The following is a 23,205-nucleotide window of genomic DNA, read 5'->3' as shown; positions in this document are numbered from 1 at the left end:
TAATGGTTAAATATGCAACTTTGATATCTTTACAACTGAGGTCTTCAATGGAAATCTAACAAAAATGCCACAGCTAACTTACTCTCTTGTCCTAACGGTGTTAGTGTTGTAGTTGTTCCATGGATAAATAAATAGAAGACTTTTGCCTTCACAGCTGCAAATCAGGGAAATTTCATGCAAAGCCAATTTCCTTTAAGAAAAAAAAAAAAAAAGAAGTAGAACAACTTAAATTAAAGTTGAACCGGGGCAACTTTAATATACAAATTGAGCATGGACTTATTTGAGTCATAGCAGAACAATAACTCTGTGATTAATCCCTCCAGGTAATGTGTTATGTAAACTTCATTTTGTACATGTTAGTGCAAAAGATCAGAAATATAAACCCGTGGGCAGAATGTGAAATTTGTATTCAATTCTAGAAGTGTTGTCAATAAACTTCCATGGAGCAACCTTTGATGAGGACTGCAATTTATTTCAAGAAGTTTTAGATGCCAAATGCAAAGCTAGAAGAAAACTTATTACTGCATTAAGTTTATAAAAGCATAATTAAATCAATAATCAATTATGTACAGTAAGCCAGAATAATGCTGATTCAGCTAGTACATCACAGAAGGAAACTACCCCACCATTTTATTCAATCCAGAGCTCTGAGACTATGTTATGGGCTTTTAAATCTAATCTTCTTAATGACTTTACAGGTGGTAATGGAAGATATGTCTCTATGCTTAAGAAACCAAATGTAATTTAAAAAAAAAAACTCAGTAAATTATTATTCTGTCTAAATGTTATATATAATGGAAATGCTGGGGGAATACATTTTGTGGAAGGGGGATTATGGAGTCGTGTGTTTGTGTGTAAGACTAAGAACTTTGACTGAATTTTTAGCAGAGAAACCAATTTGTATGGACCCACAAAATATATACATTTTATAAGTTATAAAAATGAAATCCAAAAAGGATATTTTAGGTACTAGTGCCAACAGACATTCCAGTGAAAAGTACCTCCAAAATCTAGACCTCTAAAGCTTCACAACCTCTTCAGTATTAGAGGTTCCCACCATACTCCCCACCAGGAATCACCATCACTATCTTGCCTGGATTAAGCATTAGCTAGCTTTCTGCTGGCAGTGCACTGGAAATGTAGCCACACCTCACTGCTTGGGTCATAAAGAAAAAAGTAAAGATGTGTGCTGTATTCATACTGATAGTATTGCAACAAATATCATCTCATTCATTCTTCCAGTACCCTCACATACTTGTTGAAAAAGAGGAATGACTAAAGGGAATCCTATATGAAAATGAGGAATCCTATATGAAATGTTCTTCATGCCAATGAGTAATAATCCAAAATTATTCTCTGGTGTTTCTATAGGAAAGATCAGTGGTAGTCAAGATCCACCATCCTCTCCACAGAAAGAGCAACAAAATCAATTGGTAAACAGCATGAAAGGCTGCTGAAAGAAGAAGTGTAGGGACATTTGACTTCTGTCCACATCTGAAAGAACACCAAATAACAAGACCAGTACAATCAATCAAATGGGACCAAAAAAATTAAAGGACTTCAGATAAGACCAAAGTTGCCTCACCATCATGTTCTCCAAACAGGACAATAATTATTCAAGAGATGGCTTCCTGCATGAGGGACTAATCACCACTCATTAGACGCTAACCCACTTTACTACACTCTGAATGGGTTAATCTTCGCCATCAAACAAATGCAGTGCCTCTCTGACCTGCTTTAAACAATTCCAATTTACAGCCCCAGGTCTCTCAGGTGCCTCTCTCTCCTTATTACTATTATCTCAGGTTCAAAATAAAGTTCTTCAATAAGAGGAGAATCAATTATTTTGCATTTATGTTAATAAAATCACATTTTTTGTTTTTGATTTTCTAAAGATGGTGACTGTAGTAAGATAGAGTTGCAATTAAAGGTGCAAAAGTACACAAAAATTATAACAATACAAAATATTCAGCTTCAGCAGCACCAGATATCACACCTCCTTTTGCAGTATCTATTCATCCAGATTTCCTACAATTGCATAAGTTAAATATGCTTAAAATGGTCTTTAAATTTTTAGAAAGTGCGTCTTGTGACACCAATTAAGAAACAAGTACTTCTCAAGTTCTTAACTTCTTACTGACAGTTGGTAAGCACTCAGCTGAATGCTCACCAGGCAACTAATTATAAATTCACTAACTAAATTTACTATGAGAATAAACAGGTGACAATAGTTTAACAATAGACTCACAGTTATATGGAATACTAAATTATTTCTCAACTGCCTAAGATTATATTTTAATCTTGTCACTTTCTTACAGAACGGTACAGCACAGTAGTTAATGGCTGCAATAAATCCAAGAAACTGAACTGGAAGCCACAGAAGCATAGCTGGGAAACAGGGCTATGGTATTTGGCCTGAGAAATGGTATTCACATTAGATTTCTCTCTCATAATTCCTTCATTATTAGATTGTCCCTCATTTTAGGCCCAAATATAACCCTATTTGTCCTTGTCTCACAAGGACTGTTATCCTCCTATTGTTATCACACTTTTTATTACTGTAAACAGCAGAAGAAATAATGAAATTCAGATTATGAGGAGCACTGCACTAAAAACAATAAAAGCCACATCCCTTGTATGTTTTTCCATAACATTTGTTTATTTGTTTGATTTTTGCACCCTTATTTTGGGACTCTTTGTCTCTCATTATTTTCCATTTTGGTACCATTGTGTGAGTGCTAAATCCACATTGTCATGCAAACCATCTCTAACTTTTATATCTCTTTTAATCTTCCCAGAGGTGCTTAATTATTTAAACTTCAATTAAACCCTTTAATGTGCCTGCGTGTTGAGTTTTATAAATTATCCCCTCTGAACATCCTTTAACTGAGCATTCCTGGTTTCAAACTGTCTTGTTGAATTTACTAAATACATGACCACCACATATCACATTACAGGTGCATTGAAAACTGCATTTAGAAGATATTGCTTCTGAAGGTGCTCAAAGTAGGACTACCTTCCCGCTTTCAATATCATGTTTTCCTAATATCACTGTATAGAAGGAACATCCTGTCTTATTGCAAACATTTGGAATATTATAGGCCCATCTACACAATGGAGATCTTTATTTTTCTGTTTTGGTGGAATCACAAAATCGAAGTCACACACTTAAGCATAGTAAATGGTTTAGCTATTCTTTCCGGTCCTGTTTCTTTTAAGATTACTTACCCATTTCCTCCTGTGCTTCTAATATTTATGGATTTAAGGATTTATCATAGCAGATGAAACTGGGTTCCCCTCAAGTCGAGTATTCCATTGTTGGCAGTGTCCAGTTCCTGATGCTGTGGAAGATGACCAAAATTCTTTATGGCGTTCTTATTAATATAGCCCCATCTCTTCCCCAACTTCCCTCCTTTCAGAATTTGACACATAGCTGTACCGTTTCCTCCACTCACAAACTCCCAGCTTCATCCTCAGCAACTTCAGCTTTCTAATTAATGTGTGATCTATCCAACAAGCTGCTCACCGCTTCACCCTCAACTCCTAGTTTGATTACTAACCTGCAATCAACTCTCCCACTCACCAGAATGATGACTTGTTTCACCCCCCTTGTCTTCCCTAACATCACTCCTTCTCTAACGTCTCATTTTCTATGGGTTTCTTTTTCTGAATTCAGTGGGAGGTGGGGTGGAGGGAATCACTAAATAAGTTAAGGATGGGGAGTGGAGGGAAGGGAATGGAAGCAGGGAGAGGACACTCACACCAATGGACTGAAGGTAATCAAAGATCCAATAGAAGACACTCACTAGCAATAAGTCCCTTGGTTGATATGTGTATTTTTACCATTAATTCCTAAAGCCTGCAGACCCTTTCAATATCTTAAACCCTTTGACATAAATTTTGACAGGACATTTCCACCCCACTGTGTTCAGTGGTTTGTATGAAATAAGTGTAGTGATCGCAGTTAGACAGATGTCCACATGGCAAACACTTCAGTACTCATTGCTGATTAATCTTTGCAAATGAGGTCATAGTTGGATAAACCTGAAAATAGCACTGCTCTCTGACACCTAAAAATTGGCTCCTTCTAGTCAGTAATAAGGCGTATTGTGGGGCGGGGTTGTATGGGGAAGCATGCTGCTCTGGGGATAACTAAGAAACAAGGTTACTTACCAGTAATTTATGTTCTTTGAGATGTATTGCTCACGTCCATTCCACTATAGGTGGGTGCACACCTTCGTGCATGGTTCCTGGAACTTTTTCCCTTTTGCAGATCCCGTAGGGCCGGCTCTGGCACCCCCTTAGAGCCCCACACACATGCCGCGGTATGTGAGGCGCTGCTGGCCCTACGCCCCCTCAGTTCCTTTTTTCTGCCAACTCCAGCAGCGGGGACAGGGGGAGTAGGGTTGTGGAATGGACATGGGCAACACATCTCGAAGAATATCAGTTACTGGTAACTAACCTTCTTTTCTTCTTCAAGTGATTGTTCATGTCACCACTATAGGTGACTAGCAAGCAATACTTTTGGAGGTGGGTCGGAGTTACTGGTGAGCTGCCTGCAGCCCAGCTCTGCCGAATCCCACGTCCTCTTTCGCCTGCTGGACGATGGCGTAGTGGGACGTGAAGGTATGCACCGACGAAAAGAAATCTAATGAGGTTCAACAAAGAAAAGTGCAGAGTCCTCCACTTAGGAAGGAAGAATCCCATGCACAGCTATAGACTGGGGACTGACGAGCGAGGCAGCAGTTCTGCAGAAAAGGACCTGGGGTAACAGTGGATAAAAATCTGGATATGAGTCAGCAGTGTGCCCTGGTTGTCAAGAAGGCTAATAGCATATTGGGCTGCATTAGGAGGGGCATTGCCAGCAGCTCACAGGAAGTGATTATTCACCTCTATTCGGCATTGGTAAGGCTGCATTTGGAGTATTGTGTCCAGTTTTGGGCCCCCCACTACAAAAAGGATGTGGAGAAGTTGGAGAGAGTACAGCGGAGGGCAACAAAAATGATTAGGGGGCTGGAGCACAGGACTTATGAGGAGAGGCTAAGGGAACTGGGCTTGTTTAGTCTGCAAAAGAGAAGAATGAGGGGGGATTTGATAGCGGCCTTTAACTACTTGAAAGGGGGTTCCAGGGAGGATGGGGCTAGGTTGTTCTCGGTGGTGGCAGATGACAGGAAAAGGAGCAAAAGTCTCAAGTTGAAATTGGGGAGGTCTAGGTTGGACATTAGGAAAAAGTTTTTCACTAGGAGGGTGGTGAAGCACTGGAATGGGTTACCTAGGGAGGTGGTGGAATCTCCATCTTTAGAGGTTTTTAAGCTGAGGCTTGACAAAGCCCTGGATGGGATGATATAGCTGAGGTTAGTCCTGCTTTGAGCAGCGGGTTGGACTACATGACCTCCCGAGGTCCCTTCCAACTCTAATATTCTATGATTCTATGACGACCAGGTGGCAGCTTTACAGATGTCCTGCAGGGGCACTCTCTCCAGGAAGGCTGTAGACGAGACTTAAGCTCTGGTTGAGTGCACTGTGATGGTTCCCGGAAGTGGCACCCTCGCCTGCTTGTAGCAGAACTTGATGCATGATGTAATCCACAAGGAGATGCGCTGGATGGAGACAGGTGATCCTTTCATCCGGTCAGCCACTGCAACAAAGAGCTGCGTTGATTTCCGGAATGGCTTTGTATGCTTGATGTAGAAGGCCAAGGCTCATCTCACATCCAACGAATGCCATCTCCTCTCCTCCTCCGAACCGTGCAGTTTGGGAAAAAACATGGGGAGAAAAAATATCTTGGTTACAATGAAATTGGGAAACCACCTGGGGCAGGAATTCTGGATGTGGCCTCAACTGCACCTTACCCTTATAGAATACCATATAAGGGGGCTCTGAGGTCAAGGCCCTAATCTTGGAGACCCTCCTAGCTGAGGTAATGGCCACCAGGAAGGCTACCTTCCATGAAAGCATGAGCAGAGGGCATGAAGCCATGGGTTCGAAGGGGGCCCCGTGAGTCTCGAGAGGACCAGGTTGAGATACCAGGGAGGCACTGGGTCATGGACCTTTGGATAAAGCCTCTCCACCCCCTTGAGGAACCTGACTGATATGGGATGGGAGAACAGGGATCTCCTCTCTAGTGGATGATGGAAAGCCAAAATGGCTGCCAGGTGAACCTTCAATGAGGCCAACGCCAGACCCTGGAGCTTTAGCTGGAGCAGGTACTCCAGGATCGCCTGTTTAGGCGAGAGGCTGGGCAGAATACCCTGGGACTCCGCCCAAAGGGTAAACCGCCTCAACTTAGCCCGATACACGACCTGTGTGGAACTTGTTGGACCTGCATCGAGCAGGCTCAACGACAGAGCCTCCAGGCCTTGAGGTGCAGGGAGTCTAGGTCCGGGTGCAACAGGCGACCATGGTCCTGGGAGAGAAGGTTGTGCCGCCTCGGGAGTTCCAGGGGTGGGGTGATTGAAAGGTCCAGCAGCATGCTAAACCAGTGCTGTCTCAGCCAGGCCGGAGTGATGAATATAAGGTCCGCCCTGTCCCTCTTTATTTTCATCAGGACCTTGGGGAGCAGCGGAATGGGCCGGAACGCGTACATGAGGCTCCCCGTCCAGTCGATAAGGAACGTGTTGGAAATTGACCCAGTCTCGTGACCCCAGAGTGAACAAAACCTCGGACACTGCGTGTTCCAGGCCGATGCGAATAGGTCCAGTTGGGGAACACCCCACTTCTGGAAGATCGTAGTCACTACCTCTGGATGCAACGACCAGTCGTGGCATGGTAGAAACGACCTGCTGAGGCGATCCGCCTCGTCATTCCTCACTCCCGGGAGGTGAGAGGCAGTCATGTGGAAATCGAGCCTCACTGCAAAGTCCCACAGATGGATAGCTTCCTTGCAGAGGGCCAAGGAGCGCGCGCCCCCTGCCTGTTTATGTAAAACATGGCTGCGGTGTTGTCCGTCACCACCTGCACCACTCTGTCTGTCTGGAATCGGAGGAACACCTTGCACGCTTCACGTTGATGTGCAGGTGCCTCTCCTCCACCGACCAGAGCCCCTGAGTGCCTAGGTTGGCGCTGATGTGGGCTCCCCATCCCACATCCGAGGCGCCGGAGATTAGGGTGACCGACAGGACCAGTTCCCTGAACGGAAAGCCCTTCAACACTGCCCTGGGAGTTCGTCACCAGTTTAGGGAGGCTAGGACGGGCGGGGGAACTGTGACCACCTGATCCAGTGGGTATCTGCTCGGCACATATACCGAGGCCAACCACGCCTGAAGCGGTCTGAGCCTCAGGCGAGCTAGTCTCACTACGTACGTGCAGGCCATCATGTGGCCCAACAGCTGTAGGCGGTGCCTGACTGTTGTCCTGGGACATCGGTGCAGCTGGGAAATGATAGAGACCATCGCTTCGTAACATGGTTGAGGCAGGAAGGGTCTGGCCTGGGAAATGTCCAGGGTGGCCCCAATGAATTGTATACATTGCACTAGGGTTAGTGTGGACTTCTGCTTGTTTATGAGCAGTCCCAGACTGCTGCATGTGGAGCAAGTGAGAGTCACGCTCTCCTGCACTAGGGACCTGAACCTGCCCCTGATCAGCCAGTCATCCAGTTAAGGAAAAATTTGCACACCCTTTCATCTCAGGTGGGCAGCTACTACCACAATGCATTTGGTGAACACCCTTGGTGTCGAAGATAGGCCAAAGGATAGGGCTGTAAATTGGTAGTGGAAGCCAGCCACCATGAAGCGAAGAAAGCGCCTGTGGCTGGGGAGGATAGGTATATGAAAGTATGCGTCCTTGAGTTCGAGGGAGGCATACCAGTCTCCTGAATCCAGGGAAAGGATTATGGAGGCTAGGGAAACCATGCGAAACCTGAATCGTTTGACATATTTGTTTAGACAATGCAAGGCTAATATGGGTCTCAGACCCCCCTTCACTTTGGGGATGAGGATGTACCTCAAATAGAACTCCTTTCCCCTTCTGTCTTGAGAGACCATTTCCACCATTCCTATGTTGAAGAGGGTGTCCACTTCCTGCAAGAGAAGCTTCTCGTGAGAGGGCTCCCTAAGAGGGACGAAGGGGGAGGGTTGCTGGGGGGGGGGTAGATGTAAACTGTAGGGCATAGCCCCCTGAGACTATCCCAAGAACCCAGCGGTCCAACGTGATCTTTGCCCATTCGGGATAGAAGGGCCTTAACCTTTTTAGGAAGGGGTGGGGCAGATCCAGGAGAGCAGTCGGGGTGCCACCCTTGGGCGCACCATCAAAATTGTCTCCTCCAGTTGCCTGACCCCCTGGGGGGCCCCTGCTAGGGGGCTGAGGATGAGATGGGGGGCAGATTCCTCCTCCTAAACCCCCTTCTGTCCCTATTTCCATAGGGATGAAAGAACCTAGGCGGAGGCCTTGGTTGCTGCTGCGCCTGGGGCTGTGACTGACGCCTGGAACCCTGGGACATGTACAGGCACAGGGAGTGAAGCGTGGCCCTGGAGTCTTTCAGACCATACAGCTTTGCATCGGTCTGGTCAGAGAATAGGGCCTGACTCATCAAAGAAGAGATCCTGAATCAATTGCTGCACCTTCTGGGACAGGCCCAAGGATTGCCGCCATGAGCACCTTCTCATGGAGATGGCAGAGGCTATGGCCCTACACAACGAGTCAACAGCGTCACTGGACATCTGGAGCGCTGCCTTAGCCACCATGGTTCCTTCCTCCACGATGGTGGTAAAGTCTGCGGCCTGGTCCTGGTGTAGGACCTCAACCAACTGTCTGAGGGAGTCCCACAGATTGAAATTATATCTACCCAGGAGGGCCTGATGGTTGGCAATCCTGAACTGCAGGCTTGCCGTGGAATAAACCTTTCTCCCATACAAGTCCAGCTTTTTGTTGTCTTTGTTCTTGGGAGTGGACCCCGGTTGGCCTGGCTAGCACTGGTTGTCCGCATCTACCTCCAGGGTTCCCGGGGCAGGATGAGTGAACAGATACTCGAACCCTTCGGCCAGGACATAATACTTTTTCTCAGCCACCTTTGACATAGGGTAGACTGAGGAAGGGGTTTGACACAGGGCCTTTAGGATTTTGAGGACACTTTCGTGGACTGGTAGGGCAACTCTCGCTGGGTCAGCCGCCACCAGCATATTAAAGAGGCTATCATTGGCCTCTTCCAACTCCTTCACCTCCAGCCCCAAGTTGGAGGCCACCCTCTTGAGCAGCTCCTGGTGCGCCCTGAAATCTTCAAGTGGCGCCATGTGGTCCCGGGAGATTGCCGCGTCCGGTGAGGAGGAAGAGGACTGCCGAGGTGCTTTCTGTGGGTGATCCCCCTCCTGACGAAAGGTTGCACCCATTGAGGGTCCCTCCATGGGGTCCGACTCCTTGCCCGAGAAGTGGTGTCTTCAGGCCTTCTCCTGTGCCGGAGGCACGGACTGTACCCCCGATGACAGGATGGATTGGGGCCCTGGCCCCATCTGGATCCCCATCAGGCCCAATAAGGCCATTGTTGCAGCCACTGACCCTAGTGCCAACCCGGGACTGACTGCGCCACAGGCTGTGAAGCTTTGTGGGGGTGTTGGGTCTCCCGACGACTGTCCCTCCTAAGAGACACCGAGCCACTGGGCCGGCAGTGCCGTGCTCGTCCTTGGTCCTTCCATGCCAGAGACCACCCTCTCGATGAGGACCGCCTACGTCGCCACGAGCAGTGCCGACGACCGGAGGTGTGCCCGAAGAGCTAGAGGTACCGGAGAGCCGTCTCGGTACCGATGACTTCCGGTGCCGTTTGCCTTTCGGTGACCGAAACCAGCACTGCTCCAAACTCCACGGTGCCGAGCCGGACTCCAGTGACTGGGTTCCATGTCGTGGACTGCACGGTGCCAGGTCCTCCGATGGTGACCGGGTACTGCACTGTCTCAGTGTGGGCGAACTCCTCGGTGCTGGGTCCTCCAACAGTGACCGGGTTCTGCACCACCTCGGTGCAGATTAACTCCTCGGTGCCGAGGATCTGGAGCAGGAGCTGTCTGAGCACCGCCTGGCAGACCTTGACCGGTGCCACGTCCTGGCCTGCACTGTCTCTGGTGCTGGGGATTGACTTCGGCACCGAGAGTGAGACTTCTTGTCCTGAGTCGAAGCAGGCCGGCTCGACAACGCCGACCTGGAGCAACTGCTGGGGGAGCATCTTCGCTCTACCCCTGGTGGCCCTCCGGCAGGAAATCTTCCTCCCCATACTGGGGATCTCCACCGCCCTTCAGTGGGACCCAACGCGGGTTTCCCCTGTGACACAGGCCCCTTCTCCCTCGGCAGGTGGTGGGACGGAGGTGGCATAGGCAAGGCCAACAAGGATCTTGCCACCTGAAAAGCCTCCGGTGGTGACGGCATCGGCAGGGACACTCTCCCATTCCGAAGTCGGGGATGCTCCCTGACCGGACATGCAGGCACCAGAAAAAAGTCTCGATGGGCCGAGTTCGGTGCATCTCTGTACTCAACCCTACCCGTACCAATGGGGCAGGGGAGTGTCTGCGCTCCGCGCGCGCCTTCTTCCTCCTTGGTGCCGGCGATGTTGCGTGGTGTCAAGTCAAGGCCAGTGCCAGCAGTGCACTCTGTACCAAGGTCACGCTCAGTGCCAAAGTGGAGCGGGTCGGCTTGGACGCTGGGCGGAGTGCTGCCTCCATTAACAGGGCTTTTAACTGGATTTCTCGGTCCTTCTGAGTCCTCGGTTTAAAAGCCCTGCAGATCTTGCACTTATCCTTTCTGTGTGCCTCCTCCAAGCATTTAAGGCAGAGGTCATGGGGGTCACTGAGCGGAAAGGCCTTCCCGCAGGAGGCACATGGCTTGAATCCTGGTGACCGCATAGCCCGGCCGCTCTAAGTCCCTTCAGGGACTTGTTTTATCTCTAACTACACTTAACAACTACTTAACTAATTAAACTACTTAGAATAACAAACAAAATAAAAGAAGGGGAATAGTACTTGTTGAGAGCAAGGCCAGTTCCAGCAACCGTCAGGGGCAGAAAGAAGGAACTGAGTGGGCGTAGGGCCAGCAGCGCCTCATATACTGCGGCATGTGCGCAGGGCTCCAGGGGGCGCTGGAGCCGGCCCTACAGGATCTGCTAAGGGGAAAAAAGTTCCAGGAACCGTGCACGGAGGCATGCACTCACCTATAGTGCAATGGACATGAGCAATCACTCGAAGAAGAACTTCAGGCTACATTGCTCTCAGTTAGGAAAGTACTAGTACACTTTTATATACACAGACATTAAACATGACTAATTTTATGTAGCTTAGTGAGTTTTATCCAAAAAGTTCAATCAGCACAACTATTCAATGAAAATTGTTATATTTAAGTTCTATTGATGTATCCATTTTTCCTTTAACAAACATATGTTTTGCTCAGCAAATGGAAAGTTCAAAAATTAGGAAGTACTTCTTGCCGGAAATAACTTCTAAAAAACATTTACCTACTTGTAGCTGTTTGAGATGTGATGTAGACATGTGCCCCACACACTGCTTGACCTTTCACTGGGTCCACATATGAAACAAACAGGATGGAAAGAATGGAAAGGTTCAGTTCTATCCAGATAAAAAGCTAGACATTGTTCAACATCCAGTGTGTGAAGATGCTGATCCTCTGGCTTAAAAATAACATTGGTAGATACATAACTTGGTTCAAATGAAACTGGGAAACATCTTTGATAAAAACTTAGGGTGCAGCAGCAGGGTTACACTGTCTTTGGAAAATTACATGTAAGGATGCAATGCAATGCAAAGTGTGAAGTGAACATGAGAGTGGACTTCCTCTCTGGCCTTGCCTCTCAGTAACTAATCATCCAGATATGAGAAGATTTCTTCCTAAGGTACTCTGTTCCCACAATCATACACCTATTAAAAACCTGGGAAGTGGAAGGCAGGCCAAAAGGCAGGACAGTCTACTGGTAGTGCCAGCCAGCCACAACAAACATGAGGAAGCTCCTGTGGCTCGGGAGGATTGCTATGTGGAAATAAATGTCCTGCAGGCCCAGGGCAGCAAACCAGTTGTCGTGAGTCAAGGCGGGGAGGATAGTTTCTAGGGTGACCATACAGAATCTCACATATCTGATGCATCTATTGAGATCACAGAAATTGAGGATACCTCCTCTGGGCTCAGCGAACCAGGAAATACAAGAAGTAGAACCCCTGGCCCTGATGCTGCAGGGGGACCTTTTCTACAACTCTCAAATCTATTACAGACTAAACTTACTCGAGGAGCATTGTCTTATAAGAAGGGTCCCTGGAAAAGGACGGAGTGGGGAGAAGGGATGGAGAGCAACTGTATGGTATAACCCGATTTGACAGTGCTTAAGACCCAGTTGTCCATCATAATCGAGTCCCAAACACTGTAAAAGCATGCCACCCCATCCCTGAACAGGGTGGGATAGAGAAGGAGAGGTTACCACTGGATCTCTCTCCTGGACACGAGTAAAAATGGGTGCTTGCTAGATGCCAGATGTGGGGGACCCAGGTGGCTAAACCCGGAGGACCTTCTTTTTTGGGATCTGTGACTCTTTCTGCAGTAGTCCAGCTACTGCACAGAAAGAGATGATTGTCCAAAAAAATGGTGCAAACAGTATTGCTGCTGTAGCTGCTGACCACTATAATGTCATCTCTTCACAGCTGAAGTATATACTCCCAAAGCACATACAATAGCAAAGGAATCTTTTAAAGATTGCAAAGTCTTGCTGGTCTTTTCTGAAAATGGTAAGTCCTCAGTGGTGTGCTGCATGTTTGGCATAGTGCCCATGTTCTGTAGCCATGAGGCCCTCCTCATGATTACCGTCAATGCCATAATCCTGATCATAGCTGCCTGCAATGATGTTCTGGCCACCAAATGGCCTTCTGCAATGAATGCCTTAAACTCTTCCCTGGAGGCTTCTGGTACCTTGTCCACAAACTGAGACATGGATGTCCAATTAACAAAGCCATATTTGGAGAGCAATACCTCCTGTTCGCAATATGTATCTGCAGGGAAGGGGAAGTATTAACTCCATCCTCTTGGACTCTCTGTTCTTGACTGTATATTTATATCTACTGTGCTGAACCCTGTCATTTGCTGCAGTCATCACCAGGGAGTTAAGGGCCAGGTGGGACTAGAAACCATCAAACCCTTGCATGGCAATGAAGTACCATTTCTCCAAATGCTTCGCCATAGGGGGCAATAAAGCTGGGGTATTCCAGAGGCCTTTGCAGGTGCCAGGAAAGTTTCTTTCATCAGGAGGGATACTCTCCCTGGAGCTGATGGTTGGAGAATATCAAGCAGGAATTCCATCTGGATACCAACGTAGCGGTCATATGGCTGAAGAGATTCTGATATGCCCTTAAGGCCTTGGGAACTACGAAAGAGGAAGATTCCAGGTCAGTGGAGTCAGCCAGGGAAGACGTGGATGCAGTTTGTTGTGCCCATAATGCATCCTGTTCTTGTACCATAGGATCCAGTCTGAAGATTCTGGGAGAATGGATTGAGCAGTCACTTACAGTTTGGGAGTGAGCACCACCATTGGGACTGGTGATTTTGCTCTGGAGTGGAGCGGAGAAGCAGGACTTCAGGGACTGAAGAGCATCCCATAGATACCAAGTAGGCCACTGGACATATGGTTAAATCATTGGTGGCCAGTAGGCATCAGGCCAAGCAACCCTGTCCCATATCCAGATCAGATGCCTACCTTGGTACCGACAGAGATCTGAGGGTGATCTCTGGCATCTTTCTGATGAGAACAGAGAGGACAACCCCTACCTGGATCTTAAGGAATGCCAGAGGTTCTGTGATGACAACAGAGGAACCAGTCTCGATTGGGCAAACAACCAATCAGACTCATCTGAGGCCCAATTAGGAGGTTTACTGGTGCTGAAAAGGAGTGAGGAATCAGCATGGGCAGCACCAAATGATAGACACTCCCACTGGTATTGGAAAAGTCATCAGCACTCTAGCCAGCAGTGAACTTGATGATGGGATCAGTCACCAAGACAATGACAGTGCTGAAGGATGCACCAGCATCAAGGGAGCTTTCGATGCTGGGCCCAGCCTTGACTCCATAGTCTGCATCCCAGGTGGTGCAAGCTGCTGTGCCGATGGTTCCAGCAGCTCTGCCACATGGCCAGAAGGTGCCAGGGGCACAACAGCGGAGGAGCCACTAGAAGCCATAGTACCAGAGAACTCCTGAACCAGCAAAGAGCCTGAGGCTGAGAGGTTAAAGCAAGCCTATGGCTGTCTGGTATGCTGTCCGCATGGAAACTGTCAGCGCTGGTGCTGACATTGTCAGAACTGGACTCAACAGATGCCCCACAGCTGTAACTGGAAAGGACAGCATGAGCCCCCGTTGTTCTTAGTGCAATACCGGGGAGCAGTTGGATGGATCAGCTCCGTCCTGGGTGCTGGAGGAAGTACAGTGCAGATCAGCACTCCTCTTAAAAAGGGAGAAGGCAAATCCGCAAACCCTGGAATGGTCCCAATTCCGTTTGTGGGACCTCTTTCTTGCCACACCAGAAAAGAGTAAATGAACCTTTTTCCTCTTGAGGGAAATGCCAGAGCCTGAGCGCCGGATGACATTACTTGTAGGATCCGAAGGTGACCGCTGATCAGACAAGGCCAAAGTGGGCCTCACAGCCTGCTCCAGAAGGTGCTGTTTCAACTATGTCTCTTCCCACCTGACTCCTTTTTGTGAATGACTTGCAAATGGATCACCTCTTTTTAATGTGTCCCTCGCCTAGGCACAACAAGAACCTCTTGTGGGAAGGGAAGGGGGTTGCTGTTGAGGATGGGCTTCTCTACATGATTGACAATGCTTGAACCCTGGTGAGGGTGTCACAGAGGACAGCCAACTTCTCTAGTAACACTGAAACTAAACCTAAGGGTGGTACTGCTATTACTACTGTATACAAGAAAAGTGTGCAGAAAACAGAGTGAATATGTGAAATGAAGACACCAAACAGAACTCCAACTCTAGCCACAGGTGGTGAGAAGGAACTGAGAGGCAGAGCTGACCTAATATGGCCATGGGAGGAGCTATGGCCATAGGCTGTGAGGACCACTCCTACAGGTAGTGCAAGGCAAGTAGTGTGTAGTGCAAGAACCCAGATGGAATACATGGCTGCATTTACTCAAAGAAGAATGTGTGTTTGGATGTCGAATTTAATTAAAATTGGTATCCTGCATGTCACAGCCTTCTTGTTATAAATAAAATAAATTGTAACATAGCCATATCAAGGACCATGTGTAACCCAATGGTCAGTGTGTGATACTCATTCCTCTCTGTGCCCAATCCACAGAAGATGTGAGTACATTACAGCCCCCACTTATAGAATCTGACTCTAGCTCAAGCTATACTTGTTTTCTACTTTGAAATCTTTGGTTCAATCTCTAATGTTAGCCAAGATGGTGGACATCCCATAAGTGATATTACTTGTTATTGTTTAAATGGTTCTAATGTTTCTTTTATATGTTTGATATTTGGTTTCCATTCAGATAGAACAACAAAAAGATTGTTGTGCTAGTTCCTCATCCTCTGGACTACGTGTTGCCTAGACGATTGATATTCTAAATATACCAGAGCCGTTCCTGTCCATGTCATGTAAGGTATAAACATACTTTTTTTCTGGTGCTCTAGGACTTGAAAATGAACAGTTCTTTCTAATTCTAATTTCAGAAAATTTGCATGATACATATAATAACATAACTATTGAATAATGTATGATATCCTTAATGGTCCATTTCTTGTTTTCAAGAGTGTTCTTACAAACTACTAGTGTTACTTTTTATGGTAAATTGGAAGCTGTTTTCCCCACATTTGCTTTACATATTCTTCTAATGAAGGTAGGATGAAATGCTTTTTGGACCTGAAATAAGCCATTTCTTTTCAACAATCTGCATTTATAAATTGGATCAGTTCACTTCAATCAACTGCACCCTCTAATTTAAAACTGTTGTCAGCATAAAGCAATCATAAAATACATCTCAATAAGCATCTCTGATAACAATCTCATTCTTACGGTGACACTTCAAAATTAGCAAACTTCATTCCATGATCTTTTTTTTTTAAGGAGGAAATAGCAGAATGTTGTAATACAAGTGACATTTTATAAGATAAATATCAAAACTTCTTTAAACGAAAGACCTCCTTTTCGCTGCAAATGCTGTACCTCCCCATATGTACTTGAAATAAGATAATTTATTTAATCATACTCTGAGTCAAAGTCACTGCTGCATTGATTGGGTGCAATTCCACTGATGTCCAGATTTTTAATTTGTTTCACTAGTGATGAATTAGACTTTGTTTTGAAATTAAGGCTGCATCAAATGAATTGGGTTTGATTTGTAGGAGTTTTATATTTTATTTGATTTAGGCACCTTTTGGGTTTGCGAATTGAATATGTTCAATCAGAATCTCAAAGAGAAAGTTTGCCAATTCGACTTCATTCTCCCAAGACTGAGATTGAAGGTATGATAAAAGGAACAAGTTTCAGCTTGAGTTTGGAGTTTGTAATTGTTATTTAAGTGAGGGGACTGGCTGGGTCTGGTAGATCTTCTTGCATACTCCTGCATCATGGTAGTATAGATTTAACTAGTCCTTAACTATCTTTAACAGATAAATGTTTAGACTAGCCTCAAATATCCCCAATGATCTAAATTCCACAATCTTATTTGGCAGCTTATTTCATTGCCTGCATGATCTTTTAAAGATATTCCTAATATTTAACCACAATTTCCCCTGCTTCTGTTTTATTATATCTTCATTGACTAATAAGAATATGTATCCTGTTCACAACATCTCTATACACACTGGGAGACAGTTGTTTCCCCCATTCCTTCATTTTTCATCTAAGGTGAAATCTTGTCCTCTTTGAAATCAATGGGATATTTGCCACTGAATTCAGTGGGGCCAGGATTTCACCCTTAGAGTGGACCCACCTAGCTCCTCTCAGAGGTCTTATGAGTCTGATATTCACTGAGCATCCCTTGAAATCTTAGTACAGGGATGTGAGGGGCTTCCTTGGGAAATTAGTTTGTGGCCAGGCAGGGAAGAAGTTTAAGATGGGAAATAGCACAAGTAACTAATTCCAGCAGAGCTTTGAACTGGCTCTGTCAGACAAAGAAGGGAAAAGAGGTTATCTGGCTCCAAACATCCCCAGTCTAACCTGTGAACTCAATGATCAGTGGAGGGCAAGAGATCCTATCTCCCCAATACTGCTGATTGGGAAGGTCTGGTTTCATCTGGTTCTATGTCAAAACTGGAAATCTGCCCAGATTCACTCAATGTCCAAGAAATTTTCTGTGAACCTAGTGAGTGTTACAAGTTTGTGAGAAAGCAGGTGATTTTTCCATTGCAATGTATACGTGGTCATACAGGTCTGGACAGCACCTGAGATCAGGAATGGCAGATTTTGCTAAAAGGTGTGGAGGTTATTTATGGTACATGAGTTTTCCTGCTTCACAGCCAAGATCCACAGCAACACGTCTTGGAGCTGTAAGGCTTAGGGAGAAATTTTGCCCTTCTGCAGCATTTAACTTTGCCCCTCGACAGGGTGGCTGGCTGCTCAGACAGCAGCTATCATACTCCAGGACTTGTGCATCTCAGAAAGTAGTGTAGATATTTTCTGCTGAATTAGGGCCATTGTCAACAATCGTCTAAAGGAAAAACAATTAGCAAAGGAAGGGACATTTCTCAAGACATAGCTTAGCACCATCTTACTTCTCCATTGCTACTACTTTGAATTTATATTTATTCTAATTGGTTAACCAAATAAAATTATAACACAACTAAACAAATCATTATTATAATTACAAACTGTATCTCTCAACCTGCCAAGACCCAAAGGTGGGATACAATGTGTGATAAAGACAAAAAAATTATGCACACAAAGGAAGTTACAAAGAAAGGAAACTTAACATTGAATGGGATTGATTCTTTTATTGTTAACAATGTTCTCTATAACCTCAAGCTTCACAGTTCTTTATGATCTAAATAATTTTCAACAATAAAAAAGGGGACACTAGATTTGTGAGGAATGGTGGTAATGTTGGTTCTAAAATGAATGATGTCCCTGGAAATACCTTTGAGAGGTATGACTACCGCAGTAAACTTTTAAGAAATGTTGATTTATAGTGTATAGGGGAAATAAAGATGCATCTGTTGAATCCATGAAGAAAAAAATACCAAAAAATCTCTCTTGTTTTTTGAAGAAGCCTTTTTGTTTTCCTCCTTTATTTCCTAGTGTCAGACTCATTTGTCACTTCTTGATTTTTTTCAGCTGATTTTTTATTTCTATTTTTTTCTTCCAGCAAAAGAATGTGTTTGTTTAAATACTCATATGTGAAGGAGCAAAAGAATGTGTTTGTTTAAATACTCATATGTGAAGGAGCTTTGAAAAAGCAGAGAAAATAATGAGGCTTGCCTGCTGATTGTGTGGGATAGAACTGAACAATGTCTTCCTAATATGCTTTTCCATTTTTATTATTTTATTTTTTAATGTCATCAATGGAAACCATAGGTTTTTTTTTAAAAGTTAACATCTTGCAAAAGTAGAAAACTTCAAAGGAACAAGAGCGAAGAGTCTCTATATGCTAATTTACAATGTGAAATTGGGGCTCCATTACATATACAAACATATAGCTAGAGGTAGTCTTTGCCTTAGAGCTTACAGTCTAAATAAATAATTCTCCCCAAATCAAACCAAGGCAAACTGTATGAGATTAATGAGCCTTCTCTGTATTAAATGAAAAAAATATTGCCCCCACCAAATTGAAAAAGGCACTCAAACTATCATGATTCTATTGCATGGAGGGAAGCTGCATAGTGGAATTCCATAATTCTGCACATTGCAGAGCTGTGCACCATAAAGAGTGTCTGGATGGCAAGGTAGAGCAAAGAATAGGCCAAGTGAATCTGCAAAGTTTTCAGATGCACTCACCAAAATGTCCTTTTATGGACACCTAGCATCCTGTAGCTGGCTACTACAGAGAGGAGGTACAGAAGTATTCAAGAAGCTATTATAGATCTGTGCCTCACTCTGCCTCTAGGGGTATGTCTTCACTGATGGCGGCAAATTCGCCGCCGTCAGATAGATCTATCCAGTGAAGACCTGCTCAATCAATTCGGAAGTTGACTTGTTAAGACCACTCCCTCAAGTGGTGCAGTGCACTGAGTAGAAGAGAAGTTACGAAGTCAAAGGGAGTTACGCAAGCTACTCTGTGTAGCTTGCGTAACTCCCATCAACTGCCGCTGAATTTGAAGGTAAGTGTAGACCAGGCCTAGGTTAGAGGGTAGGGAGGATTGAATTCCCCAAAACCCTATGTTCCTCCCATAGCTCCACAGCATAAAATTTGTTTACTCAGTCTTTGCACACTGGACAAGAATTGGTCCCATAGGGTGCAGCCACATGAGAAGATTTGCGCTGTTCCTGCGATGCCATGATCAAACATTCCTGTTTCCAAACATAGCACTTGGAAAATGGGGAGCCTTGGTTTTTCTAAACCTAAGAGCCTGCTTCTCTTCTCACTTAATTTTTTACTCATCAACTTCAATTTGGTTACTCCTGATTTACACCAGTGTCAATGAGAAGTGAATCAGACCCGAGGATTAAAATAGATATACCCCAATGTTCTGCTGTCTGTACTGAAGCTCTCCATTGAAAGACATCCTTTAACCTGATCTTACCAGCACCTTGGTTTCTTCTTTCAAACCTGCATTTGAAGAGCAGATATGGCAGTCATTGCCGATGTGCCATCGGGACAATGTGTGAGACATGGATGATTTTTGGAATCAGAATGTTGTGAGCTTGGCTGCTGTTTTTGCTGTTTAATATCAATGCCTGCTCACAGCAATAATAGTCATCAACATCCTGTGTGTACATACGCACATCTCTCTCTCTCACTAAGGAAATAACTCATTCCCAGAGTCCAAATCTTTTCTGATAGCTCAGAAGCTGTGACAATAAAATGATTTTTACTAGATGACAAGCAATGACCATAGCTCCTAAGTAATTACTATAGGCAAATGATAGCCCTGAGAATAAGGAAACATTTCAATTATATTACCTTGTCATAGGAGAAATAACAATCTCAAAAGTAATATAGAGCATGTTTGATTCAATATTATACTGCCTCTCCACTGTTATCAAGAAATGCAAGGATGCCAGCATTTCCCAATGGTCTGAGGTTATTACAAGAGTGCTAAATTACAAAAGCTCTAAAGAATTTACTCCCTGTCTCCTAGTCTGACAAAACACACAGTTGATGACTTTTAGGGCAGGTTATAGGGCTCTTCAATTTTGCTGTGTTTTCCAAGGTCACTGGGAGGGAGGTTGAAGGGGTATTGGAATGGAGAACGTTTATTCTGATATGTGTGATGGTCACATTTTAGTCGAGTTCTGTGACCATACAAAGCACACTGCCTAGAACCCTGAATGGACACTTTTATAACTGTAGCATAGCTGACATGATACTGATCAGTCAGAGCACACCAGTGAAAATTATCTTTAGCATTATGCCAGCTAATCACAATGAAATGTTTTAACACAATGCCAAACACTGTTTGCCCTAGTCTCAGTTAATGGTCAGTCACAGTCAGCTTCAAGTCAGCTAACTTTACTCCTTTACTCAAACTTTACTTGAACACAATGGCATTTTGTAAACTAGACAAACCTTCAATTGGTATTGTGGTTATTGACAGAGGTAAGAGCGTTCAAGGAGTTGGGGAAGGCTTAACATTTACACTTCCAGATCATTGTTTAGATAATAGTTTCAGTATATATAGTCTTCTCCTACAGTAATTATCTCACCTATTCCATTTGCTATGTATGCTTACAGCTAGGATCAGTGAACACAGAGATTGTGCATCCTGAAAATCAACATCAACCCTAACTCTGATATGAGAGTGCTACAACATGCAATTAGCCCAGTCTTGTTCTGTTTTAAGACCGTGGGTGCTTTGACATTAACTTCATTGGCTGCAAGACGGGGCCCAAAATCTCTATTTGAAATACACAGAAAGGCACAGTTGAAGGAGACAAGGTATAAGACAACAGAGATATTCAGTACTCTGCCTCAAACTGCTGCTTGGAAATAAAGTGTCTGGCACAACTAAGCAATACAGCTGTGGATGAAATATGAATAAATTATTATACTGCATAAACTATGCATGTGTATAGTTTAAACAAAAGCTGTGTTTGTTATGCAAGGTGAGTACAGCATAAAGCAGGTCTCAATCATGCAGGAGTTCTGCTGTCACAGAATGATGCAGTTACTTAAAATACAAAAAGGACCCCTTCTGACAGACGCCGAATGAAAAATCTTCTGAGTGCATTGGCCACCTACCTATTGGGGAAGGTACCTGCCAACCCTTGCTGGCAAGTTCCCTGTTTTACAATAGCATGTGTCTGTCATAAGCATAGTTATGAGCCTGATTAAGTTCTGTAACTTCTTTTCATAGGGCCTATTTTTTATTTTAAAACAAAATTTGTTGGCTTGTTTTATGTCTGTGCCTCTTTGGTATTCACGTTGCATGATTAATCTAGGGAATGATTGTACCAACAGGCAGGTTTGTAGACAGAGAACATTTTAAGCAGAGAATTATTTCCAGAAAGTGAATTTTGAACTCAAACCAGAAAAAAAATTCCTGAGAATTACATTCATCCAATCACGTAACAAAAACGTGTCCAGCCAAAACTAAACAACATCTCAGATATTGAGTGTTGAATCCTCCAACAAACTGCTTTCATATAATCTGTAAACTGAGAACTGTTCACAGAAATTGTTCAGTAGATAATTCTGAATAATGAGTAAATTCAAGAAAAGTCTGACCTGTCTGCAGATAGTTCATGAAATGACAATAGATATAAATATGAACTCATAATTGAGTAAATTATTATCTCAGCTCTACTCTGAAAACACACCCATGAAAGGCAATAATTAAAATAATATTTAATAATTACATAACACTTTTCAAAGGTGGGTAAGTGTTATCATAACATTTTTAGAGGTGGGAAAGTAGAGGCACAGAGAGATGAAGTGACTTGCCTGAAGTCGCAGCTCTGAGAATTTAAGTTAGTTGAATAGGAATATCTACAGATACATGCTGCAGCCCAATTTGATATATCATGGTCTTGTTTATTATTGAACTGTAAAATTGAATATTGTCATCGTTAGCAGCACAGAGCCAACATTATTAACATTTATGATTTGTACAGTAGCACTAATCATGCAAAAGCAATGAGAAGCCCATTGAATTGTTTTCTCCTGCAAACTCTTGGCTCCTGTTAAATTGCATTTTAAACATTCATTCCACAGTCATTTTCTAAGACATTGTCAAAACCATTTTTCTTGAGAAAAAATATCCACTTTAATCAAAGTATAAACCACAAGCACTTGTCACTAGCCACTTTTACTAATGTATTTTAATACAGAAAATGAAGATTTTGCTTAATTAGCAGCAGGTACCCACAGACTTTTCACGTAGTTAGGCACATACACAATATAAATCTGACGAAGTGGGTTTCTGCCCACGAAAGCTTATGCCCAAATAAATTTGTTAGTCTTTAAGGTGCCACAGAACTCTCGTTGTTTTAATATAAAAAAAGTTTCCCCTACAGCCAAACAATAAACTGCCAAGAAGGAAATCTTAATGTTTTTTCTCAGTATATCAAACTTTTAAAACAAACAATCAATTTTTAAAGGCACACTCTGCTTATGTTCTCTACCTCAGAACTGAAAATACACACAAAGGGACATCACTCATCTAGTGGTCTTGTGGTTTAGGCAATGGACTGGAACAAAGAAGATGTGGAGTAGAGAGTGAATAAAATGTGAACTGTAGAATTGAGGCATGAGGGATTAAGGGATTTACTTCTGGTCACACAGGAAGCCTGCAGTAGATTGTATGGCCTGAGGTAAATCACTTAATCCCTTTGTGCCTCTATTCCCCATCTGTAAATTAGGAAATATTACTATTCCTTTCTCCCAATGCCTCTTATCTATTTACTGTGCTATATACAGGGCCTAGCACAATGGGGCCTGCTCTCAAGTGCATGGAAGGGGTGGAGGCAGGACTTCTCCTATTCCCAGGTTCTTCCCCACTTGCCTGGTGGGGGAGAGGGCATATTGGGCATGCAACCATTCTCTCTCCCTGGTGCCCAGAATCATAATCCAAGAGCATCCTACAAAGCCATAAAGGGGGCCTTACTGTCCTACACAGCTGTGTGAGGTAACAGAATA

This window comes from Emydura macquarii, unplaced genomic scaffold (assembly GCF_026122565.2).
Source record: "Emydura macquarii macquarii isolate MOO-44397 ecotype Brisbane River unplaced genomic scaffold, CSIRO-AGI_Emac_v2 contig_1027, whole genome shotgun sequence".
Classification (NCBI taxonomy): domain Eukaryota; kingdom Metazoa; phylum Chordata; order Testudines; family Chelidae; genus Emydura; species Emydura macquarii.
The sequence above is the reverse complement of the archived record's forward strand: the minus strand, read 5'-3'. Positions refer to the sequence as shown.